The 25,740-nt window shown below is 38.3% G+C and overlaps 1 protein-coding gene across 2 annotated transcripts in view; it reads left to right on the top strand.

Moving 5' to 3' along the window:
- Window positions 1-1,401: 1,401 nt before the first annotated feature.
- LOC114031872 (tyrosine-protein kinase Yes) overlaps window positions 1,402-25,740 on the top strand; it is a 99,670-nt gene continuing 75,331 nt past the window's right edge. The window contains exon 1 of one of the 2 annotated variants that reach the window (XM_027847058.1): window positions 1,402-1,661. The gene's annotated coding sequence lies outside the window, so the exon portion shown is untranslated. Of the gene's footprint in view, window positions 1,662-2,091; window positions 2,243-25,740 lie in introns of those variants that run through there. The other variant, XM_027847057.1, reaches the window with a different exon arrangement.

Here is a 25,740-nt window from a genome sequence, read left to right as displayed (position 1 = left end):
CAAGTTAAGTCAAAAAAGACACTGCTCTCTCCTGTAATTTATATTTTAAGACTAATGTCCAACTAGATCAAACACATTCTTTTTTTAAAAAGCTAAAAACAAGAAATCCACACCAATCAAAGTGAAAAGAGGGTGGATAGCGCCCTTAAGTCGTGAATTCAGGTGTTTATTTTTAGTATTTGGGGGAAAGCTTGTCTTGGTAACTCCCTTTGTTTCTGTGTATGCCTAACATCTAATCAATCAGTTGAACCTATTTCTTTTTCAATCTCTGAGTTTTCTTTCCAAGTTCCTAGAATACATTCATGGATACAAGTGGATATTTAGGACAGAGTTACTTCTTAACTTCACTTTTAACCAGCACACACAAAGGAAACCAGCAATCCCGCATGATTCTTGATAACTCTGTCCAAGAGGAAATACAAAGAGGAAGTCAATGGGAGAGCCCGACAGGGCCGGCGTAATTTGACCAGAACAAGGCATAATATTCATAGAAGATCGGAGCTGGAAGAGACCCAGGGTGGGTTCTTAACCTTTTTTGTGTGTTACAGACCACTTCGGCAGTCTGGAGAAGCCTATGAATCCTTTCTCAATAATATTTTCAAATGCATAAAATATATAGAACTACAAAGGAAGCTAATTATATTGAAATAGTTTTAAAAATATATATTTTTAAAAACAAGTTCACAAACTCCGAGTTCCTGTCCTAGAGTTTAACGGATTCCATCTCCTTCATTAGACGGGGGAAGAAACTCAGGCACTGAGTTTCAGTGACTTGACCAAGGGCACACAGTTATAGTAAACACCTACACTGGCACTCGAACTCAGCTCTAACTTCTAGTTTCTAAGCCAATATCTCTGAGCTACGAAAGCGATTAGGAACCAAAGAAGCAAGGGGAGAATCGTGTGACCTTGGGCTCAAGCCCTTGCACCCTTCGGTGGGGCTTGATCCCTGCTCAGGCCCCTTCCAGCGCAAAGCCCTGCGATCCCTACTCTAACCTCGGACGACCTCGGGGTGACTCAGGACAGCTCCAGGAGCCTGTGCTTCCCGGGGGCGCCAGGGGAGAATTTGGAACTTCCCGGGCAGGCGGCGCGCGGACACGCCATCAGGCGAGCCTCGCGCGAGCGCGAGACCCCAGGGAAGGCCGGGCCGGTGCCCGGGGTGGGAGGGGGGCGGGCTGAAGGGTTCTCTCCGGACTGGCCTGCGCGCCGCGGGGGGGCGGGCGAGCTCTAGGGAAACGTTGGCCGAGGAGGTGGACGATAACGCCCATCTGCCTCATCCGGCTGGGCTGAGAATTTTAGTCTCGCGGACAAAGGATGGAAAAGCTCTGGGCTGAAGCGCAGGATGTTCTGGATGCGTTGACTTCAATAAACAAACTCCCTCCACCCACCCAACCCGCCGCGACGTAAAGCTTCGGCCCCGAAGACCCACGAGTTGCCCTACGAGGGCGAGGGAGGGACTAAATCAGTTCGCCCCCTTTATTTCCCCCACAGCTGCTTAAGTAGCTCAGTCCGTCTGTGGGTGCGCCAGTTGGGGGCGGGGAAAGGAAGGGGGGGCTGGAGAGGCGCCTCCTTTACTCGGGCTCCCTACTCATCCCCTCGGGAAGACGCCCCGGACCCCGCCGCCATGTTTGATCGGGATGTGTGACACGGTTTTGGCCGAGGTCGGGCCCGGGGGATCGCAGGGTGGAGCTGCCCAACTGCCCCCACCCCTGGGGAGGGAGGAGAGAGGCGCGTGACCCCGGCAGCCGAGAGGGCACGAGTGTGGGGGGGGTGTTCCCGCGCCGCTGCTGGGGGCCGGAAGGTGGGGAGTGGAGAGCAGGGTGGGGAGGCGCGAGTTCCGGTGTCCTCGGGGCTCGCTCCCTCCCTCGCGCGCGCAGGTAGCCGCAACGGCGGAGGAGGAGGAGGAGGAGGAGGAGGGGCGGGAGGAGAGTAAGAGAGGCGGAGCCGAGGGAGAGGGCGGGCGGTTGAGGGGAGGAGAGAAGAGGTGGAGAGTGAGGGCCAGGGGTGGGGGGAGCCCGGGAATTCCCTCCTCCGTGAAGTAAGGAGTCTAGGGCTGGTTGCTGCTGCCGCCGACAAGCGCTCACAGAGGTGGAGGAGGCGGTGAGGGCGGCGGAGGGAGGGAGGTCCCGCTGCTCGCCGGATCCCGCGGATCTCGCCTCCACCTCGGTTTTCCCTCCCCTCCACCTTCCAGCCGAAGCTGCTGCCACCGCAGCCGACACTCATGTGAGCGGGCCGAGAGCAGGTAAGGACCCGGCAGGGCCCCCCTCCGCTCCCCGGGACAGAAGTCGCTCGAGCCCCGAGAGCGCTAGGCCCCGGCAGCCCTCAGAGGCCGCCTCCTTCCCTCTACCCCTTTAAGCGCCCCCCTCCTCGCTTCGGGTTCGCGTCTGGAAGTTGGGGAGAAACTTCTCTCGCAGCAGTGCCCCTTCCCGGGTCCGGGCTGGGGGGGGAGGGGCCGCGCTGCGCTCTGGCCGCTCCCCCGCCTCTCTCCCCTCCCCCAGCGGGTGTGTCTCGTTTCCTTCCAGGTAGACCGGGTCCCCCTCCCTCCCCGGCGCCCGCCGGGTCGGGGCGGGGAAGCTCGTCTCCGACAGTTAATGCCCTCGGAAAGGTGTAACCCGTCAGCCCTCGTGGGTGCCCCGTGCTGCCAACCTGGCGCTTACGAGGCGCCCCCTTCCCACCCGGGGTCCACAGCCGAGGTCGGGGCCGGCCGGGAGGGAAGCCGCGCTCCTGCCCGTCTTGCTGCGATCGGGGACCTGTCTGTTGGCTGATCCCTGGTGACAACTGCGCTGGGCTTGGGGCGAGCCTCTCCGCTTACTTGGGTTGATTGAAAACCGCAACATGCAAAAGTTTTCCTTTGTTTTGGGCTGGGGGGTTGTCATTGGGGAACCAGTTTTCACCGTGTTGTGGCCACTTTACTTACTGTTGGCATTGCATTCTTAGTTCCCCTGGGCAGTTGAAAACTTAGCATGTTTTGTTTTCTTTTTGTTCGTTGTATCCAGGGTGTGCTTTATGGGAGTGGGGGCGGGTGATGTTTTAAGACAATATTCGGAGATTATGTGTGCTTTTTTTTTCTTTTTAAGTTTTGGCCCTTTTATATTTTAGCTGCTTTGGTTGTATAGTGATCAGAACACAGCGCAGCTTGGTTCTATGAATAATTAATGCAAAAAAACCCCAATTCAGGAAATGAGAAAGTAGGGTTCTAACCCTAAATGTAATTCCAAACCCTTATGCTATATGCATTGATTTGGCTGAATGCCGTGGTTTGGGTTCATACATGATGGCTGGTACTGGACCGGGTGTTATTTATATATCTCACGTTATGCACAGCCCGGTTCATTGACTATAATGAACCCCTACTATAATAGGGGTTTAATGTTCGATGAATGAATGTTTGTGTAAATAGTCGTAGAAAGGCTTGTGCATTGTGACAGTAATACTGATATTTCTGTAGGCATTGAAATGTGTTAAATTGTCATTAACGTGTGAAATGTGTGCATATATGTTTGCAGGCATCTCTCTAAATGGATATTCACTAAAGTGGAACAAAAATAGTTCTTTTAAATTGGTTCCTTAAGTATTAGAAATATTACCTGGGTCATCCATAATATTTACATGCTAAGAGTCTCTTATTAATAAGCCACATTTGTAAAGAAAGTTCACACACCTGTCACATTAAAGATTCAAGAAAAGAAAATGTTTTTGAAGTTTATTGGATTTTTGACTATTAGGAAAACCTGGTTTTTCAAGGGATTCAAGTTTGAGTTTACCAGAAACAGCCTGGAAAAGAGTTTTCTTTGGATTGAATCTATACCTGTGAAATTTTAGTCCACTTTAACCCTGGGGAAAAGAGAAGTTGGACTTAAAACAAAAGTGGATCTTTGGCCACAATTACCATGATGTTATAACACAGCTTTAATTTTGCACAGTGTTTTTTTTTTTGTTTTTTTTTTTTTTGCTGACTTCATAAACCACAAATGGACTACTTTCTGCTCAACAGTAGACAATTCCTGAAGTGAAATTACAGCTTTGGCTTCTCTTTTTGGGATAGGTGGAATTTGTCTTACCGGAGAAATATATACTGGTGTAAGATTGAAAGGAATTTGTCAGTTATAAAGCAGAATGAACACTATAATTCGATTAAGTCTCCCCCATATTTGTAATATTAAAAGTATTCATGCTGAAATAATTTAACACTAGTCAGTTTTAACATCCACATCTCATGGAAAAAAAGATTTGATTGTTTACTCTTTCAAAATTTTGGTAATTTTAAAGCAGTAATATTTCATTAATGTACATAATTTATTACCTAATAAAAAAGTTAACTTAGAACTCGTACTGACATCTCTTTGGGCGATTTATTCACATGTTGGTACTGCTAGTGGTAAGGGAAAAAGTTGGTCGATTTCTCTTTCTGCAATAGAAAGACCATCTATGTTGTATATCACACATATATGAAATATGTAAGTAAAATTGGAGATAATTCAAATCTAATTCGTAAAAGTGGAATTCTTTCTTATAGACTTAAAGCTGCTCAGGTCATCTAATTTAACCTTCCTGACATCCCATTTTACAGAGGAGCAAACTACCAAAAGTCAAACTATAGCAGTGGAAGAGTTAGGATCAAATCTAATGCCCTTCTGGTCATGAATGTACCAGCAGGTTCTCAACATTTTGTCATCCTCCTCAGCAAGTTACTTAAAAGCCCTGAATGATTGGCTTTCTGCAAATAAATGTATATATGCCTCTACAACTTGTATTTGAGAACAGAGCTGGTGTTTTATGATCTTACTCATTTTTGTATCCCCTCGTTGTAGCCATCGCAATACTTTATACATAGTAGGTACTCAGTCAGTATTTGTTGAATGAATATTATCCTATCCATAGTTTTAAATTATACTTTTATTTTCACAGCATAATGTGTCATTTTTTTAAATTAAGTTTTTCTTGGTGTCTATGCTATCAGACTATGGAATTTCCGTTTTTCCGTTTTTTACTTTTAACAGCTGTTTTGTTTTTCATGAAAGTAAGCATAACCATTATCTGTTCCCCTTAGTCCTAATTTTAAATGTTTGTGTATATATCCACATAAGTCTCATATACTAATTTTTAGAACAGTGAGTTGTATCACAGAAGCAAACATAATTATAGAGTGCTGCAACTCCAGAAAATTTGGGGGGAGAAATTATATTTGGCTATTGATATACGAGCGGCTTCTGGAAAACAATCTCATTTTACTTATATGTATGTGACATACTTTTCTTAATTCTCAGCATAAAAGGCTGAGGTGGGAGTGTGTGTGTGTGTGTGTGTGTGTGTGTGTGTGTGTGTGCGCGCGCGCGCGCTTGTGTTTTTGCAAGCCTGTGTGTGAGTTGTAAAGGTGGTATGGTTGTCAAATTCTCATGTCTTGAGAACTTAAAATAATTTTATATGAAAGAGAGTGCTGTTTGGGTCTTTAAGATTTTCACAATAGAAAATGTAAATAAATGGTTTACTTAATCTAGTACACTTGACTAAATTTTACATAAATGACTTCATATCAATTCACACGAGAAAATCTTAACGTATTCATAATTTGAACATATTTCAAATCTTCAAAATAGCCAAATTAATTTTGTTTTTATACCTAGTGCTTTCCCCCCTCATTTATGTGTTCGTTTTATCCCTTTTAGCATGAAGGGAGGGACCGTGTATATTTTATTTCATTTGTATATTGCACAGCATAATTTTCCTTGGAATGTTTAATAAATGCTTTTCAGCATTACGAGTAGCCTTCATTTGTATAGGCTTTGAAATTTTGAGTTTCCAGAATTTATAAATAGGAGAAAAATATTGTATAATAATTTCAGCCCTGAAAATAAATTGTGGTTGTTTGAATTGTAGAATTCCATTGTCCATAGTGCCATTTGCCTCTATCTGTGCATGGATCCACTTGGATCTAGGGGGCTGAGTAAGCAGTCCTATGCTTCTACCTACCCCTTCCTTATTTTTTTCCTCTTCAGAAAGTTTTTTTTTTTTAAGTCTTTGTCTTTCTGGTAATTTGTCTATGTCATTTTTGTGGTGTGTATATCAATTTCAAAGTATATATTATTTATCCCTTTCCTCCCTCTCAGCTGCTCTAGGTTGGGGGGGGGCCTGGGTTCAGCTGTAGCTTCTGGGTGGCTGTGACATTATCTACCTTCTGATACAGCTCAGAAGATTTAGCCAGAGGAGCTTTAAAAGTAGCAGGAAGGAAAAGGAAATAACCAGTGTTGGGGCTAGTATTTATATAACTTTTTGTATGCCAAAAAATCTTTGGTTACAAGGTTAGTACTGCTGCTTTGGGAGATCAAATTTTTTTTTTTTTTTTGAAAAATATTTCTTTTTTATTTTAAACCTGACAAACATGAACATCAGTATTCAAAGAACAAAAAGGAGGATTGTATATGAAACTGAACTTTTGTTAAGAAGTTGTTTTAAGTGTATATTATCTTGTAATTTGTAATCATGATATGAATGTATCTTCTAGTTCTCGTTACTTCACTTTGCATATAAATCTTCCCAGGTTTCTCTGAATCCATCAACGGAGCCATAATATTCCATTGCATTCATTTACCATAACTTATTCATCCATTTCCCACTTGATAGGCATCCATTTTTGTTTCCAGGGCTTTGCTAATATAAAAAGTGCTGCTGCTGCAAGTATTTTTGTGCATTTTTTTCCCCAAAAACTCTGTATTTGACTTTTTGAGGTATATGCCTTGTAGTGGTATCATTAGATCAACTTAGTCACTTTTTTGGTATAGATACCAAATTACTTTCCAGAATAGTTGAACCAATTCACAGTTCCCCATCCAGTATATCTCTTTTTCCACTGTCTACTTCCGTTGTCCTTGCAGCTGTTGCCCTTTTCTTTTGTTATTTTTGTCTAACCTGTGGGATATGAGGTGTAGAACCCTCAAGGTCATTTTTATTTGCATTTCTCAATGATTTGGGGCAATAACTTTCTTTTGAGAACTATATATTCTTTGGCCATTTATCTTTTTGGAAATGGCTCTTGTTCTTATATATTTGTATCAATTCCCTATATTTCTTTAACATGAAACCTTTATTAGAGACATTGAGCTATGGACTTGTTAGCAGCATATCCTGGCCTGAGGTTGGGTATGATAGTGTGATTCCCTAAAAAATCATGCTATATATTATAGGGGTGAGATACATGCTTATAGAGTGCATTTGAGGCACAAGTAAATTGTGTTCTGAGGCCCAGGACTTAAATGACTTAAATGACTCATTAACCATTCCTAATACTCTTAACCCCCCCCATCTGCACCCCCTACTCAAACCCCTTATTCCTTTCTGGTTAGATGTATGCTTCAAGCTAGATTTGAAACTGTAATTTCTTTATTTTCTGCCTCTCCTTCTTGGGAACACTCTCCTCTCTTACTGAAATGATCAGTTTTTAGGTTTCTTTGATGAAGACCAGTGGTCTCCAGAGGCGAGTGGGGTGCACAAGAAAAATCTATTGAACTGCAGAAAAATACTATTAGAATGTCTTTCTATTTATTTTTATTGTTAAAAATTATATTAAGCTTTACTAATTTTTAACATACAGGTTGACACTGACCCTTTCACTCCTTTATTAATATCTTTCAGTACTGTGATGTATTGCAATTTACATGTGCCCAGTTAAGGGGATTTGTGGATTAAGTTATTTAGTTTTAATATCATTAATGCTGAAAAAAAATGGATACATGGCTTAAAAAAGATAGCTGCAAAGAAACTGTGGATTGAAAATGGTACTAATAGTGACGTAAAACTGTTCATGAAAATCAGCCCAAAAAGTTTGAGATATTTAAAAACTAAATTTTTAATTTCATCAACAAAAATTCATATCTTCACTCTTGAATTGGGAAGTCCCATCTCTAACATGGACTGGCCATGTGACCCTGGACCAGTCATTTAACCAGTCTCTCAGTGCTTCATTTGATTCTCTAAGACTGTAACCAATTCTTGAAGACCGTAAGTTGCAATTGATAGAGCAGATTCCTTACCCAGGAGCTCCCAAAGTAACACGTCTTGCCCCCCCAAAAAAAGTCTATATATTTTTAAAAAATTATAAAAAGAACTTTCTCATCTATACAGAAATCTTCCAGGTGAACAGTTTAAGTGGCCTTTGAATTCATGTGTTAAAAATATAAATTATATAACACCTTCCAGTTGTAGTTTGTAAGTAACTACAATTGATTGACTTAAGGAACTGTGGTAAGACACCAGCTGAATTGAAACAGAAACCTTTGTGTGACTGATGGGTAGGACTGAAAAATGATTATCCTGGCTTAATAAGTGCAGCCAATGATGTACTTCTTAAATTTGGAGCTGCATATCCTTATTAGGTGTTTTTTTGAAACATTGATATGGCTTTTAGATTCATAATCCCATTGAACACATTTTGTAAACTGACAGTCATTACAAACAAGTATTGAAACAAATTGAACTTAGAATCAGGGCTTTGAATCTATTTCACAAAGTGTTAAACCAGGATTTTTAAAAAATCACAAACGTTTAATGATACTGCTCTCACTAAAATATATATATATGCCTATAGAACATATCACTACAAAATTTACAAAAAAAATTTGCCCATGAAATTCTATTAATAGTATTTTAATAAGGGTAAAAAGGCTTTTTATACTGGTAATAAAATGTTATAAAATACTATTTCACTTTTAATCCATCCTTTAATTTCTTTGTATATGTTTCATAATGTATGTGATATATTGGTACAGTAGTATTTGTATGTAATTTATAAATAAATGAACATTTATTTAATTTGCAGGCTTGCAAATTTTTTATTGTGACTTAGAGAGCTGTTGCTATGTGGACTCTGAAAAGTTTAGAGGTCAGAACTCTAGTAGCCAGCTCTTTAGATTTTCCCAACCTCAGCGAATTCTCCAGGAGACACAGTTCCATTTCCCATCCTGTTGTAAATTCCAGTGCTTGCCCTCATCCAGCTCTCCTTCTGTATCCAGATATTCAGATTATGAACATAGACTTTCCCTTCTCTTTAGTCTCAAACAAAGTTCTAGGGAGAGGTAAAAAAAGAAAGAATTCTATGGATTTCTTATAAATAATGAAATCATGATAATAGTATCTTTTCCAAAATTTCCAATTTTGAAAACATACATTCTATTTCATTTTGTAGCATTGTCAGAGGAGAAAAAACTTGTATAATTTAAGTATCCCAATATATAGTAAAAATAATTATTGGCTAGTCAAATGTAAGCTTCTTAAGGGGACAGTAATTATTTTTGTTTTTTTATGTTTTTTGTTTGTTTTTTGCATTCTGTTAGGCACTGAGAATATGCATGCTAAATTCCGTGTTCTAAGGGCTTAATAAAATACAGTTCAATTAAAATGGGGATTGGAGGGAATGGTCATCATGTTCTTATGAAATGATATCAGTTACATGACTAGCTTCAGGCTAAGAGATGCTGTTGAAAAATTGATACTTCTGAGATGATTTGCTGTTAATATTGTAGGTGTAGAATCCTCAGTGTATGAACATCCTAAGTCAACTTCAATATCAATTTGACTTGTTTTTCTCCTCAAACTTTTTCCTACTGTGATTGTTTAGAGTCTAGGCTGTTTGGCATTACAACTATTCTGGCTAACTCTGCCAAGGTGGAGTGACCACTTGGGACTGGAGCTAGAGCTGGTACAATATTGAGAGGGGGCGATATTTAATCTGTTAGATGAGAACATTTGAGAACATCACACTGTCATTGTGGTACGTTGACATATATACAGTGCATTGCTGTTGATGCTATAGACATATTTTAAGCATTGACTTTATGATGGTATTCATGATTTAAAACTTTCTTTTCATATCTCTTTTCAGGCTAAGTCTGGTAATATTTAAATTTTAGGAGACTAGAGAAATAATTGTTTTAGAGGCTAAGTAAAATTGAAGCATATTGCGTAGGTTTTGTATGAAAGCTAAATTCTGTGTTCTAGAATGAATTTGCAAAACATATTCAAACTTTTTTTGAGGTTGTGACTCTAACAGCCATTTTGTTGGTGTATATAGAAATCCACCCTTAAAAATCAGTGTTGTTCAAGTGAAATGAATCTTTACTCAGGACTGCTTCTGCCCCTTCTCTCCTCAGACTTTTTTGTCAGGATAAAAAGTACAAAGCAAAAGCATTGAAATACGAACTTTATTCGGTAATATAAAAGTCTGTCAGTGCACTGATAATGACACGCCCATGTCCTTTTAAGAAAAAAACCCCTATTTTTAAGGTGGAAGAGGAAAGCTTTTATGATTTTCTTGGTGGAGTAATGTGTGGTTTTTCACACAATCTGTCTGGTGGGAAGGTTAGAGGGGAGTGGAAGGGACTAGGACAAGACAGGAAACACTGGGAGAAGGACTGACGACTGAAACCTCAGACTAAGATTCATTTTGTGCCAATATACATAACAATTTGCTTAATATGTCTGCTGTTTTAGAGCTGCTTTATGGAGTTTTTTAGAAAAACTTCAACATTGCTTTCATCTTATGCATTAGAAATTTTTATTGGGTAAGAATATGATGGACGCTTTTACTATGCAAATAGATTCTTATAAATATTCTATAGGAACTTTATTTCTTACTTTTTCAGGAAAGGCATAGTATTTTTGAAGAGAAACCCAAATTTTAATATTGTTTTCCCTTCATGATCATGTACCATAAATAGAAATACTTAAAAGTAGGAAGGAGGGCAATATGATGTGAAGATTTGGGTTCCCTTTGTAACCCTGTTTCCAGATGGCCTCACTTTGTAAAATGTTCAAAAATTCCTTCCAGCTTTGAAATCCTATGGCTTTCCACGTATCATTTTTTTTTCCTAAATCATGCTCATAAGTGTTTAGCGAAGACCTTCAGAAATTTCAGATTCTGTCCAAATTAGCTAGCATTGAATTTTTTAGGAAGGTGTGATATCTTTTGTAGGGGCTAGTCTAAATTCTCTAGGCTAATAAACATTTTGGTAGGTTAGTAGGTTATGTAGTGTAATGGAAAGATTACTAGATTATCGGTGGGGCTGTGAATTGGTTTCAACCAAAAAAGCAGTTTAGAATTAGGCAGAGAAAGTAACTAAAATGTCCATACCATTGACCCAGAGATTCCATTGCTACAAATAAACAATAAGAACACCAAAATATTTTATATATCTTATCCTTATGTAGCAAAATATTTTGTAGTAGCAAAGGACTGGAAACAAATTCAGATGCCCATTAATTGTGGAATCGCTAAACAAATTGTGGTTCATGAATATGGTAGAATACTGTGCTCTAAGAAATGATGAATTATGATAAATCTAGAGAAGCATGAGAATGTATGTAAACTAACACAATTTGAAGTAAATACTGTCAGGGAAACTATACACAATGACTCCAAAAATGCAAATGAAAAGCACAAAATGATGCATTGAAATTATTATTACACAGTTTGGTCACAAAGAAGAGATTTGAAGATGCACCTCCCCTGTTTCTTTGAAAAGGAACAGAATGATGGGCATGGAACAGTACATACAATGTCAGGGTTTTTTGATAAGTAGTTTTACTGAGCTGGCTTTTTATCTTCTTTTTTAAATTCTATTAAGTAAGGAATGGTTCTCTGGGAGGGAGTGGAGGTAAAAGTACAATGGAAAGTAAAAATAAAAAAGATTTATTTAAATTTATTTCAGAAGTTTGAAAAAAGGGTAGATTTGTTTACATTCAGTTCTGAGAGATTATCATTATAAACTTTGTATTTGTGGTAGTTTAATATTTCTATAAACATTAAAGCTATTTCTTTTTTCTCCCTCAGCAAAATGAGAAATCAACTTTAGCATATGGAAGCATTTCTACACTGCAGATTATTCTGGAGGGGGTAGAGCTGAGAACCCAAATATTTATAAGTACTGTCAAATGAATATGCATTTTCAAATACCACTAAGATGGCCAAAAATCCTTTGATGCAAGAATTGCCCACAGATATTAGAAACTGTTTTCATTAATTTCATTTTAGGAAGATCATGTTGAAGAAAGAATTAGTTTTTTCCATTGTATTCTTGTCCAGAAGTTTGTCTCCCATCACTTCAGTAATAACAGTATCATCATTAAGAATTTCTTATTCAACCTCCCTTAATTAACTAGATGTTGGAAGTAGCTACATATTTGTAGACACAGTAAACATAAAAATGTGTAAAAATTGACCAAGCTTTTCCAAGAGTGGTATCTTTTCTTGGAATGTATATTGGCAAATGTTTAAGAATAATTAAAAATATTGTAATGGCAGTGTGAAATAGTGGAAAGAGAACTAGCTTCAAAGACAGAAAGACCAGGGCTAAGTGTCCTATACTGACTGTGTGATTCTGGGCAAGTCATTTAAACTATGACTGTTAAGTAGCAGAGAAGGTGCCAATCTGCATGGGTCAAAAGCATTTCAAAACCTTGAATCCCATACACTAATGAAATCACAGATCTAATCTCTATCCCCCAAAATGTTATACCATTGGACTCAAAGATATTTCTCTGAGAAAGCATGTCTCTTTTAAGGTTAGAAATTGGAATTGGTCATGGAATCCCTGAATATTTATTTCTTGCTTACCATGTACCTGGTAACTGTGCTAGGTGCTGTAGGGGTTACAGAAAGTATAAGGACCTGTGTATCCTATAGTACTTATAGATGCATGGACAAATGTCCAGAAGAAGAAATCAAACTTCATGATTACAATTTAACCAGTTGTTGACAGAAGCAATAAAATAACAAATGAGAGCAGCTAAAGCAGATACTTATTTAATATTTCAAAAGATCTTCAATTTTGTGTTGGCTACTTTCACTACTGATGCAGATTATAACTTTTCTAAGCCTTACTAGAGGGTTTCTTGAGTTTTGTAGCTCCCTGAAAATGGACATCTGGTGGCCAGCCTTTTGGCTATAAGTCTCTTAAAACTTGGCTAGCCTGGTACTCTTACAGTCACATAGTCCATTGTATTTGAAATCTCTTTTCAGTAGTATTTATCAAAGCATGCTTTGTTGGCATAGTCTCTGTGAACTCAGATTATCTCCATGCTATGCTATGAGGAGGCATCATCAGAGTAGCCTTATGGAGTATAAAACAAAACCACCAATCATAGATTCTGAGAGTTGGAAGGGGCTCTAGTAGCATTCTAGTCTTAACTCATAAGTGAAAGAAATCTCCATTATATTATACCTGAGAAGTGGTCATCTACTGAATGCCTCCAAGAAGGGGAAACTCATCACCTCCTTAGACATCCCATTCCATTTTTGACAGCTCTAATTATTAGGAAATAATAATAATAATAAGCCTAAATTTAATAATAATAATAATAATAAGCCTGAATTTAATTCTTTGCAACTTCCACTCACTGCTTCTTGTTCAACCTTCTGGGGCCAAACAGAACAAGTCTAATCCTTTCTCTCTACAATAGCCCTTAAAATCCTTGAAGACAGATAACATGTTCTCCTAGAATCTTCTGGTCTTCAAGCTTAATACCCTTAGTTTCTCCAACCAATCTTCAACATGTCATGAACTCTTGACCATTATGTTTCTCTTTCTCTGGCCATTCTCCAACTTCTCTGAATGAATATACCCTGACCCTTCTATATAAAATTCACTATCAAAGCATCTTAGGGCCATAAAAAAAATTAGAAAATTCTCATAAAGCCCTCAACCTGGCCCTTTGCTCCTTTTCCAGTTTTCTTATACCTTACTTCCCACTAATTCCTGTGCCATACAGTGACATTGGCCTCCTTGCTGTTCCCCACACAAAATATTTCATCTCCTGACTCTGGGCATTTTCACTGGCCATCCCCCATGCCCGGAGAGTTCTCCTTCTTCTCTACCTCATGGCTTCCCTGGCTTCCTTCAAGTCCCAACCAAATTTACCTTCTTTCTAGAAGCCTTTCCCAATCCTCCTTAATTTTAGTGCCTTCCTTCTGTTGATTATCTACAATTTATCTTATATATAACTTGTCTGTGCAGAGTTGTTTGCAAGTTGTTTCTACCATTAGACTATAAGCTCCTGGAGAAAAGGGACTCATCTTTTACTTTTCTTGTATCTTCAACATCTGCCACAGTGCATGGCACATAGTAGGTAGGCACTTGGTAAATATTTTTTGAATGACAAATATGTTCCCTGACAAATGTCAGAATTTTTGCATGAATTTACAGAAGTGAATTTTCCAGATAACTGAGTAAACTCTGTAAGTGCCAACATTATGTTCAACATTTTGAAGCAAAGTACTTTGAACATAATGTCCTTTTTCTTGATTAATTTTTAGAAGCATTGTGAATATCAGTTACAGACCATATAGAATTCAGGAGCTATGGAGATGTTGAGGCTATTCCTATACCAAATGTCCCTAGACTCCAAGATTTTTTTAGTTCTTGGGTTTGTTTTTCATTCTGACACTTCATGCTTTTTGTTTGAGTGTCTGTCTTTAGCAGTCGCTTTTCTCCTCCCTGATTTTTTAAAAAATTAATTTATTTTGATTTATCAACAATCACTTCCATATGCTTTTGAGTTTAAAATTTTTCTCCCCCTTCCTCCCCACCACCCTCCCCAAGACATTGCACAATCTGATATAGGCTATATATATACATTCTTATTAAACATATTTTCAGGTTAGTGATATTGTAAGTAAAAATTAGGAGCAATAGGAGGAACCACCAGAAAGAGGAAACAAAACTCAATAGAAGAGAAAAAAATAGCAAATAATATGCTTTGATCTGCATTCAAATTCCATAGTTCTTTCTTTGGATGCGAATAGCATTTTCTATCACAAGGCCTTTGGAGATTTCTTAGATCCTTTAATTGCTGGGAAGGGTTAAGTTTATCAATATTAGTCATCGCACAACATGGCTGTTATTGTGTACAACGTTCTCTTGGTTCTGCTCACTTCACTCAGCATCAGACCATACAAGTCTTTACAGGTTTTTCTGAAGTCAGCCTGTTCATCATTTCTTGTAGCACAGTAGTATTCCATTACATTCATATCCTACAACTTGCTCAGCCATTCCCCAGTTGATGGGCATTCTCTCAATTTCCGATTCTTTGCCACCACAAAAAGAGCTGCTATGAATATTTTTGTACGTGTGGGTCCTTCTGATTTTTTTTTACATTCTACTTCTAATCTCATGAGAGCTAGAAAGTTACATAACAGCTTATTAAAATTGTGTATAAAATAAAAGCAGGCTCTCCAAAAGGGCCTGTCTCTCTCTACTCTCAGTGAATGACTTTGCCTCATACTTTGCCTCCAAAATTTTTGGCTCTTTGCCTAGAACTTTCCCTTGTTCTCTCTTCTTCATCTCACATCATTCTGACTTCTTTTGCCTTAGCCACCCTCGCTCTGGTGTTGAAGAGGTGACCTTGACAAAGCCAGCCTCAGTTCATGCAATCCTTGATCCCATTCTTTCCCAGAATCTCTAACAGATAGTCCTTCTCATCTTCATTATCTTCCAATCTCCTGGCTTCTTCCCTGCTGCCTACAAACACACCTATCCTCTGTGCTGAACAATACCTCAGTTGATCCAATTATCTCTTTCCAGTAGCTATCATCATCTTTCTCTTTTCCTCTTTCCTGGGTAACCCGTTTAGAAACCTGTCTCCACTGGGTGTCTTTACTTCTTTTCCTCTTTATGGTAGGTGTCTACTACCTTTCCTCTAATGAACTGTCTGTAGTCTGGCTTCTGACCCCATCATTCAACTGAAACTTCCCTGTCTAAAACTGCCAATGATCTTTATTTGCTAATTCTAATGGCTTTTTCTCAATCTCAGCAGCATTAGACACATGTTGATCACCTTCTCCTGGATACTCTCTCTTCTCTCAATTTTAGTGAGATTCTTCTCTACAGACTTTATTCTCTCCTGGTTCCTGTCTCTCTCCTGTCTATCTGACCACTCATCCTCAATCTCATTTCCTGGTTATTGATCCATGTTGCTCTCCCTAAGTATGGATATCTCTCCAGGCTCTGTTCTGGTCCTTCCTGTATAGTCTCTTGCTTGGTTATCTCAGCACCTCCCATGGGTTTAACTGTCATCTCTGCAGACCATTTCCCAAATCAGTCTGTTCAGCCTAGTCTCTTTCCTGAGCTCCCATCTCACAATTGACTTTTAGATATCTCACATTCGATGTTTCACAGGCATCTCAAGCTTCACATATCCAGGACAGAACTCATTCTCTTTTTCCTGAACCTTCCTCTCTTCCCAACTTCCCTATTACCATTTTCTGAGTCACCTAGGCTCATATCCTGCATCCATCTTTACTCCTCACTCTAATCTCACATATCCATTCCTTGCCAAATCTTGTCTTTTCTACCCTCATAACATTACTTGTATTTATCAGCTACAATCCTAGTTCAGGCTCTCATCACCTGTCATCTTTTGGTCAGTCTCCTTGTCTCAGTTCTTTCCCCATGGGCTTCCATCCTCCACATAATTGCCAAGATGATTTTTCTAAAGTCTGTTTGACCATGTCATCCCCTATTCAGTGACATCTAGTGGTTTCCTGTTGTCTCCAAGATCAAATATAAAATCCTCTATTTGTCATTTAAAGCTTTTCATAATTTGTCCCTTTCCTACCTTTATAGTCTGAAACTTTCCTTTCCTCGATGCACTCTGCATTCCAGCAACAAAGTTCTGTAATCCATCTCCCATCTCTTTGCCTTTGTACTAGCTGTCCCCGAATGCCTGGAATGTTCTACTGATCCCCACATCCTCTTAGTGTCCCAGGCTTCCTTCAAGCTGAGATCCCAGCTACTCTGGAAGGCCTTTCCCAGTTCCTCCAGCTATTAATGGCTTCCTCTTTCTGAGTGCCTTTTATTTAATCTTATGTAATTCATATATACCTAGTTGTTTACTTGTTTTCCCATTAAAATGTAAACTCCTTGAGGGCTAGGACTGTGTTTTTGTCTTTTATATCCCTAGTGTTTAAAAACAGTGCCTGATTTTCATAAATTATTATTGATTTTTGAGAGAAGTACTTTGTAAGCCTTAATTGTTGTACATCAGAGTTATCAAACACTGCTAGCACTCTGCGGCCTGAACCAGATAATGATTGGGAAATATTTAACAATAAATAAAAATACAATAGAACATAGGTAATGTTAATATGTGGTTTTTCAAAGTCAATATTCAGCCCACAAGGATCTTTATGCACCGTTTAGTGGCCTGTTTTCTTTTTGAGTTTGGCATTATTGTTCCACAAAATGTGATCTGTTTTCATTACTTTTACCAGGCCCGTAGGTGAGGTATTTCAACTTGCCTAGTAAGTGAATACTGATTAAATTTAGTTCTTCTAGGCATCTCCTATGTACCAAACACTGTTAGGTATGTGCTGGATAAGTTAGAAAGTTTAGGTTCAATTCAATTCATTAAACGTGTTTAAAGCACCTACTATGTCCAAGGCACTGTGCTAAAGCCCTAGAGATACAAATAAGAAAAAGACAGTCTTCTGCCCTCTAGGAGCTTACTATCTAATGGGGGAAGACCAGCACATAAAAGGAAACTGTCAGGGATAGGGGGAGACAGGGATACCAGGAGATAATCTTGTTCCATGGAGCTGAAACCAACCAGAGTTTCAGATGAAAAGTGGAGGGAGCTGGAGTCCAAAATCCTGCCCTCTGTAAAGGGAATGATATGAAACATTTGTTAACACAGCTACTCTGTGCAAGGTGGTGCACTTGGTACTGACTGTTTAAAGACTCACAAAAACAAAGAATTCTTGCCCCTAGGGAGCTTACATTCCATGGGTGAGGTGACACATAAAGCATGACTACAGATAAGTAAAATCTGATGAGTAATATGACTAGTTAAAGTTAATGACTGGGGATACTTCATGGAAGAGGTGAAACTTAAACTGAATTTTTAATGAGAAATATTTTGACAGGTCCATTTGAGGAAGGAGCACATTCCACACATAGGGAATTGATTAAGAAAATTCATCAAGGAAACAACTGATAGTTTAGTTTCATTGGAAGGTATATGGTGTGTACTTTTTTAGTACATAGTTTAAGATAGATTCAAGGAAAAAAAAAAAAGATTCAAGGTAGGATTTTAATTGTATTCCCTGGCGGGGAATGGGTTTGTTAAGGAAATTCTACTAAATTATAAACACCTTGAAGATCAGATAACTTTTCTTATTTATCTTTGTTTAACTCACTGCACAGAGCTTTTCTGATAGTAGACATTTAATAGTTGTTTGTTGAGTTGATTATTGATTCAAATAGTGATCATAGATTTAGACCTGGAAGGAGCCTCAGAGATCCATCTAGTTTAATCCCTTTGTTTTGAGAAATGAGGTTGAGGCTCAGTGAAGTTAAGCAAGTTGCCCAGTGTCATACAAGTAAAGTAGCAGAGCCAGGTTTTAAAATTGGCTCTTAGACTCCAAATGCAATGTTTTTTTCACTGAACCGTGTTGTTGCCATCAATTTATACGTTTGGATTTGTATGCCAGAGACTTTTATTTCTTTCTGTATACCTTCCCAACAATTAGCGTAAGCTGTTACCAGGTTCATTGGCTTTATATAATACTAACACTTTAGTTTTCCTTTTACATAAATTTATATTGAATATATCTATATAGCTATTATAGAATGTCTTCATTTATACCTTTTCCTTAAAATTAAAAAATTAAAACTTTATCATAATAACTAAGCAAAAAGGAAGGGGGTAGAGAAATAAGCAATAATAATAACTAACATTTATATAGCAATTACTATGTGACAGGCATTGTGCTAAGAGTGCTTTACAATTATTATTTCATTTGATCCTTACAACAGCCCTGGGAGCTTGATGCTAAAGTGACTTCCAATTAATGTCTGAGGCTGGTTTTGAACTGAGGTCTTCTGATTCCAGGCGCAGTGCTCTTTCTACTGCACCACCAACTACCAGCATGAACATATTAAGGGCTATTATATTGAAAAAGAAGCTTATATGGAGTGAAATTTAAAGAAATGCAAACATCTTAATTCTGGTGCCACCTTGTTAATTGCTTCCTATTTATCCTGTAAATAGCTTGCTTTGTGTAATTTGTTTTGTTTCCCTTTAGATTGTAAGCTCATTGTAAGCTCTCTGTAAGCAGAGACTGTCTTTGTATCCCTAGCATTTAACACAGTGCCAGGCACATGGTAGGCACTTAATAAAAGTTTGTTGATTGATTGATTGATATAGATGCCCTAGGTATCTTTGTTGTTGTTCATTTGTTTCAGTAGCGTCCAACTCTTTGTGAACCCTTTTGGGGTTTTCTTAGCAGAGATACTGAAGTGGGTTGTCATTTCCTTCTCCAGCTCATTTTACAGATGAGCAAACTGAGTCAAATAGGGTTAAGTGACTTGCCCAGGATTAGCATGTGTCTGAGGCCAGATTTGACTCCAGGCCCGGCCTAGTATCCTAGTATCAGTTATTACTGATTTGCTTTCATCTAATAGTGATCTACTCTTCTGTGGGTGTGCATGTGCATGTATGTGTGTGCATGTATGTGTGTGTGTAACATCCTACGTGTAGGCTAAACATATACTAATGAATATGTGTGTATATACACATATATATATACATTCATTATATATACATATGTGTGAGAGTGTATCCTGATGAGGATTATTAGAGAAGATTTTTTACAACTTGACTGCATTTTGGAGGCCTGTTGCAGATGGAGAGGTATAGCAAGTCTTTAGTCTTCATTTCAAGTTGTCTGTCCCTCTCTGCACCTTGAGTAGAACTGTTGTTTCCTTCACCTTGAATTATCCTCAAAAGCCTTCTGGCTTGTTTGAAAAGTTTCAACTCTACATTTTAGAGGCTTTAAGGAAGCTTGTAATCAAAAGCCATTATAGAGTTTCTTCTACTATTATAGACTTTAACAACCTCAGGAAAGGATTTCTAACTGCCTACTTATAGATAAAGAAAAGGTTTCGATTTGTCCATCCAAATTTCATTTTCTTCTCCTTGGCTCGTGGCCAGACAAAAAGCAGGAACAAACCACAAGTAGTGTGGTGATCCTGATTTGGAAATGCCACGATTGTCTTCTGTAGCCTTTTAGTAACCATAACCCTTTTTTCTGCAGGTACAGATAGCTTTTATTTAATTAAAAAAAAAAAAAAAACAAACAACCCACAACTACATTTTTTTTCATCACTTTTATTTCCCAGTCTATACTTCTTCTTTCCCTTACTTTCCCACCCCACCTCCCAAAGTCATCCTATATAACAAAGAATAAAATAGGAGGGAAAAAGTAGTTCAGCAAATCATCACAATCATTCAAGTCTGACAATATATGCAGTGTGCCACAGCCATAGTCCCCTATCTCTGCAAAGAAGGAAGAGGTGAATTTTTATATCTCTTCTTTAAAGTCAGGCTTGATCATTATAATTACATAGCCTTCAGTTTCAGTTTTGTGTTGTTGATATGCTTTAAATGTCCTTTGGTGTGCTTTTGTGTCTTATTTCCCTGGTTCTTAGCATGAGTTCATAAGTCTTCCCATATCTGCTTCTATTTACCGTAATCATTGTTAAGGTGAAACAGTAGTCTAACACCTTAATGTACTACAGTTTATCTCCAGTAGATAGGCATCTGCTTTGTTTCCAGTTCTTTGCAATTATAAAAATTACTACTACTAAAAATATTCTGATGTGTAAGAGATCTCTCATTGTTATTGACATTCTTAGTGTATGTACCTAGCAGTGGAATTTCTGGATTGAGGGTATCTGCATTTTTATCATTTTCTTTGTCTAATTCTAAACTGCTTTATAGAATGGTTGAACTAACTTTATGGCTCTACCAACAATGCATTTCATTGCCTGTCTTTCCACAACTTCCAATATTCTTGTCTTTTGTCATCTTTTCTAATTTCCTGGGCATGAGATGAAATGCAGTTTTTAAAAATATGTATTTCTCATTTGGAATAGTCTTTCATATGGTTGTTAACAGTTTGCAGTTTTTCTTTTGAAAACTTTATTCGTAATTGACCACTTAGACTTATTATATTTATGTTAGTTCATGTATGTCCAGGAGACCAGCCCTTTTTAGAGACAAGTGATACAAAGGGTTTGTTTTTGTTTGTTTTCCCAGTCAATTGCTTCCATTCTTACCCTAGTGTTAGTTTGACCGTGCAGTAGTTTTTCAGTTTTATGCAATACAGTTTTTTTATTTTATCATTTGTGACCATATGCTTAGTAACTAACACACTTGCAACAATAGGTATGGAATTATTCACTGACAGATACATCTTGCTTTTGGAGAGGTGGGGTTCTAAACATGTAATTTAATTGGTGTAGACCAGGGAATTCCCAGGGAGGAAACTCTTAAATCAATACCCATCTACTAATGTTTTGCAACTCTTGAGTCTTAGAGAGTTGCCTTTGGCCTTAGGAGGTTAAATGACTTGTCTAGAGGTTTGCAAAGCCAGTTGGGGGTGGGAGGTTACTACATATTTTTTTTGATCTTTTGGAACTTTTATTTGGATGGATAGACCCTTAGTCCTCCTGGACAAAGTAAGGCTAGAGTCCCATGGGAATTATACAAGAGATATTAAATGTTATTTCTACCAGTGCAAATCAGCAACTGTTCTGTTTTGCAATTCAGTCTTAGGGAGTTACCTGGGGCACTGGGAAATAAAATGACTTATCCAGAGAGTCAGAAAGCTTGTGTGTGTGTGTGTGTGTGTGTGTGTGTGTGTGTGTGTGTGTGTGTAAAAAGATGTGGGACTTAAATCCATAGTTTGGCTTTTTTTTTTAATAAATTTTTGCTTTTTTTATAATTTTTGACTAGGAGAGAGAGGTACTTAGGCTCCCCAGACAGAATAAAAGCTAGTCAGGCTGCTAGAGTCCCATGAGGATTTTGCAAAAGACATCAAGTGTTGTTACTTACCAAAAATTTTAAAAGAAAAAACCCATAGACATTAAGCACTCTATTTCCAAACACCCAGATAGTCCATCTTAGGACAAATCAATGTGCTCTGAGCAATAGCTGTATTTTGTCAGATGCAGAGGCCTGTCTCCTTGGACGCCTTGGTCAGGAGTTCCTTAGTATCATTTTCAATATTGATGATTTCAGGACATCTGCTTTACTCCCTCACCTGATCACTGGTATGTAATCTAGACTTACCAGGAACTCTTCAAAATTCCAGATGTCATTTCTATACACAGAAGACCAGATGAATTTTTGGCCTATCAGGAAGGTGGTGTCAACCCTAGGGGGCTTCTTGTAGGAAAGCAAGATGAGGATGAACCTTCTTTCTACCTCATACATCTCAAACACTATTGAGCTTAAATACATTTTCCAATCAGAGGAATTTCATGTAGTGTTCACCATCCTTCTGCTGGCAGAACTGGTTTCAGGGACAGCTGAGCACAATTTTCCACCTTCCTTGGTTCAGTGGCAGCTCTTTCATTTGCTTATCATGATGCTCTTCCCCTTCCTCCCTTCCTTTTTTCCTCCCTCTTTCCCTTTCTTTCAATTGTTCCTTCTCTTTCTCTCTCTCTCCATCTCCTCACTCTTCTCTCCAGTAGAAGGAAGGAAAGAAGGAAATAAGCATTATTTATATAGTGTGTACTCTGTTTCAGGTACTCTGTTAACTCTTGACAAATATTAACTCATTTGATAAAAGAAGTGCCTGGGTGTGGGGTCCAGGATATTATTGTAGTTGTGGTTAGAATGCCTTAGTAGTAAATTATTTTGTCTGGGATACCATTATAATAAATTATGTACCTATATATGAAAAATCTGAGAAATTAGGGTGTTTTTTTTAGCATTGCAAAAGAATTTAATGAAGTTAAAAGTTAACTCCAAACTGTGGTGTATAAAAAGTTCGAGAGAAAGTTTCTGGGTAATTAATCATTTTATTAATCATGCTAGCAATGATAAAAGGGGTCAGTGATACTCTCAAATGTCCGATTCCCCTCATGAAACCCACTCAATAGTTATATGCCCTTAGCAGAGTGGGTGTTCCTGAGGGTGGCAATCAACTTTGATTGGTTAGCTACTAATGAGAGAATGAATATCAAGAGAGGTAGGCGTATTCTAATGAAGGTCTGGGGGACCTGACTCTCATCTCTCAGACTTGGTCTAAGAGACTTATCTATACCCATATCACCCCTCTAGGGTAATATAGACAAAAGGGAGAATCCACTTTTTCCCCAGACCTGTCTGAGTGAAACACAATAATGGGCTGGAATCCATCAATTCACCTAAACTAAAATTTCTTTACCTTTTGAATAGATGTTTGAGTTTTCCCTCTCATTATCAGTCCTGTACTTAGTAGGCTGCCTGAATAACCTACTGGGACTGATTTCTTTTCTTTCTTTTTTTTTTTTTTTTTGGCTAGGCAGTAGGGTTAAGTGACTTGCCCAAGGTCATACAGCTAATAAGTGTTATGTGTCTGAGGCCGGATTTGAACTCAGGTCCTCCTGAATCCAGGGTCAGTGCTCTGTGCTCTGTGCTCTGCGCCACTTAGCTGCCCCTGGGACTGATTTCTGAATGAGGAAGTAGAAAAGGAGGGAAATCTTAGTCCTAATTCAACAATTGGTTATTAATATAAGATAAATCTCAATACAATATTTAAAATATTTTATACACAATTTTCTACATAAATTCTTTCATATTACAGTGACAGATATCTGAAATCTGCCTTATTTTGTACTTGTTCACTTACAATATTTTTTCTTTTTCATATTTAGCTTGAGCACTTATTCAAAGTATCTGTCTTAATGTTCTGTATGTGCACATTTTCCAGTTCTTTCCTTTGTCCTAAGGAAAAAAAAAATAAAACTTCAAAGAAGCTGTAGAAGACAAGCAGCTGTGCTTCTTCGATTACTAAAAGTTCAATTAAGAATCTCAAAGATTTAAGTGGTCACTAATGGATTCTTAACTAATATTTAGTTGAAGTACAGGAGACCTTAATAACAAATTGCTTTTTTGATTTTGTTTCTAAAGATGAGGTAGCCTTTATATACTCTAAAGTCTAAACTGAGTGTTTGATAAATAAGTATACAAGTCAACTGGTGTATATACAAAGTATGAGTCCTTAAGTGTGGTCACTGCACTTAAATATTTAGGTGCAAAGAGTCATATTTTAAATATGTATACTCCCAATGTATAGAGATTATCTGGCTTAGTTTGGATTTTGTCTTTTGTAGGGATTGTTTGCTCAAATGATCTTATCATCCTTGATCTCATCAAAGTGGACTTCTTCATCAATGCAGAACCACCCATCCTTGCTTCTCCTATGTGATTCTTGTCTCATGTTCATTCATAATTTCCTGAGTAGGGGAGCACTACACATTCTGGTTCTCTCTCTCTCTCTCTCTCTCCCCCCCCCCCCCCCCCCCCCCCCCCCCCCCCCGCCAGCTCAAAATTTCAGCACACTTCACACTCCTTCAAACTCGTAACTGCCTGTTACACATCTCTAACTCCATGCCCTATACAACATCTTCAACTACATTACACTAAACTCGTTTTACTTTCAACTACATTCATTATCCCTCCCCAATCCTTTTCCCTTCTTAACTTCCTCATTACTGCCAATAGTACCACCATCCTCCCAGTTACTTACCTAGGATTACAACCTAAGTATAATCCTCAACTCTTCACTCCCCATATCCATTCTGTGGCCAAGTCCTATCAATTTTACCTTTGTAACATCTTTCACATACACCCTCTTCTCTCTTCTGACACTGCTACGAACCCACTGCGGGCCCTCATCATCTCACTCCTGGACTATTGCAGTAGCCTGCTGGTTGATCTCCCTGCTGTAAGTCTTTACCTACTCAGGTCCATCCTCAACCCACCTTTCAAATTCAGGTTCCTAAAGCACAAGTCTGAATATCCTTGCCCTATTCAATCAACTTCTGTGACTCCCTGTCACTTCTCAGGATGGAATATAAAATCTTCTGGCATTCAAAGCCCTTCGTAACTTACCCCTCCCTTCATTTCAGTAACACTGGCTTCCTTGCTGTCCCTGGAACAAGACACATTCCCATCTCCTGCCATTTTCACCCCACCATTGTGTCCTTTGGCCTTCTGGGCCTTTCTATCCCCTTTGAAATTGAACTTTCTTTTAGGTGTTATCATCCCCAATTGGACTGTGAGGGTCCTTGAGAGCAGGGAGTATCTTGGTTTTTCTGTTCGTTTTAAATACTTAAGCACAGTGCTTGGCTCGTAATAAATGCTTTGTAAATATTTTTTCATTAATTTATTCATTCAGTTCCCAAAATAAACAGGTAATTACAGAAAGCAAACCACATTAGAATTCTGACAATAGATCAATTTCTTTGTTTCAAGAAATACATTTAAACAGTTTAGCTTTAAAAGGGAGAAGGATGTTGGGTTGTATCTGGCTGTAATTATTTTAGTTCATCTAAATAGTAATATTTTTGTTATTGTTTTATATAGTTTTTAGCAAACATCTGTAACATTAAAAAGAAGAGAACCAATCTATTTTGTTGTCACATTGTTAATATCAAAGGATATATAAAAAGATAAGTTCTTATTTTCTAAAAGTGAAGGGTAAATTAAAGTCAAAATTCTCTTTCTCCAGGGGGAACTAACACATTCAGAATAACAAAATAATAATGAATGTGTATTTTTTAGCTTCATCCTTAATGAAAATTGTTTTTCACATCTGAATAAACTTCATATGGACATGGAAATAAGATGGACGAATCAATTATCACCTTTTCTTTGGTAGATTCCTGGTTATCAGCAATTTAAAAGAATGTGTAGGTATTA

Source organism: Vombatus ursinus, unplaced genomic scaffold (assembly GCF_900497805.2).
Source record: "Vombatus ursinus unplaced genomic scaffold, bare-nosed wombat genome assembly UNPS02015255.1, whole genome shotgun sequence".
Lineage (NCBI taxonomy): Eukaryota > Metazoa > Chordata > Mammalia > Diprotodontia > Vombatidae > Vombatus > Vombatus ursinus.
Note: the sequence above shows the minus strand (reverse complement) of the source record. Positions and strands in the feature narration are given on the sequence as shown.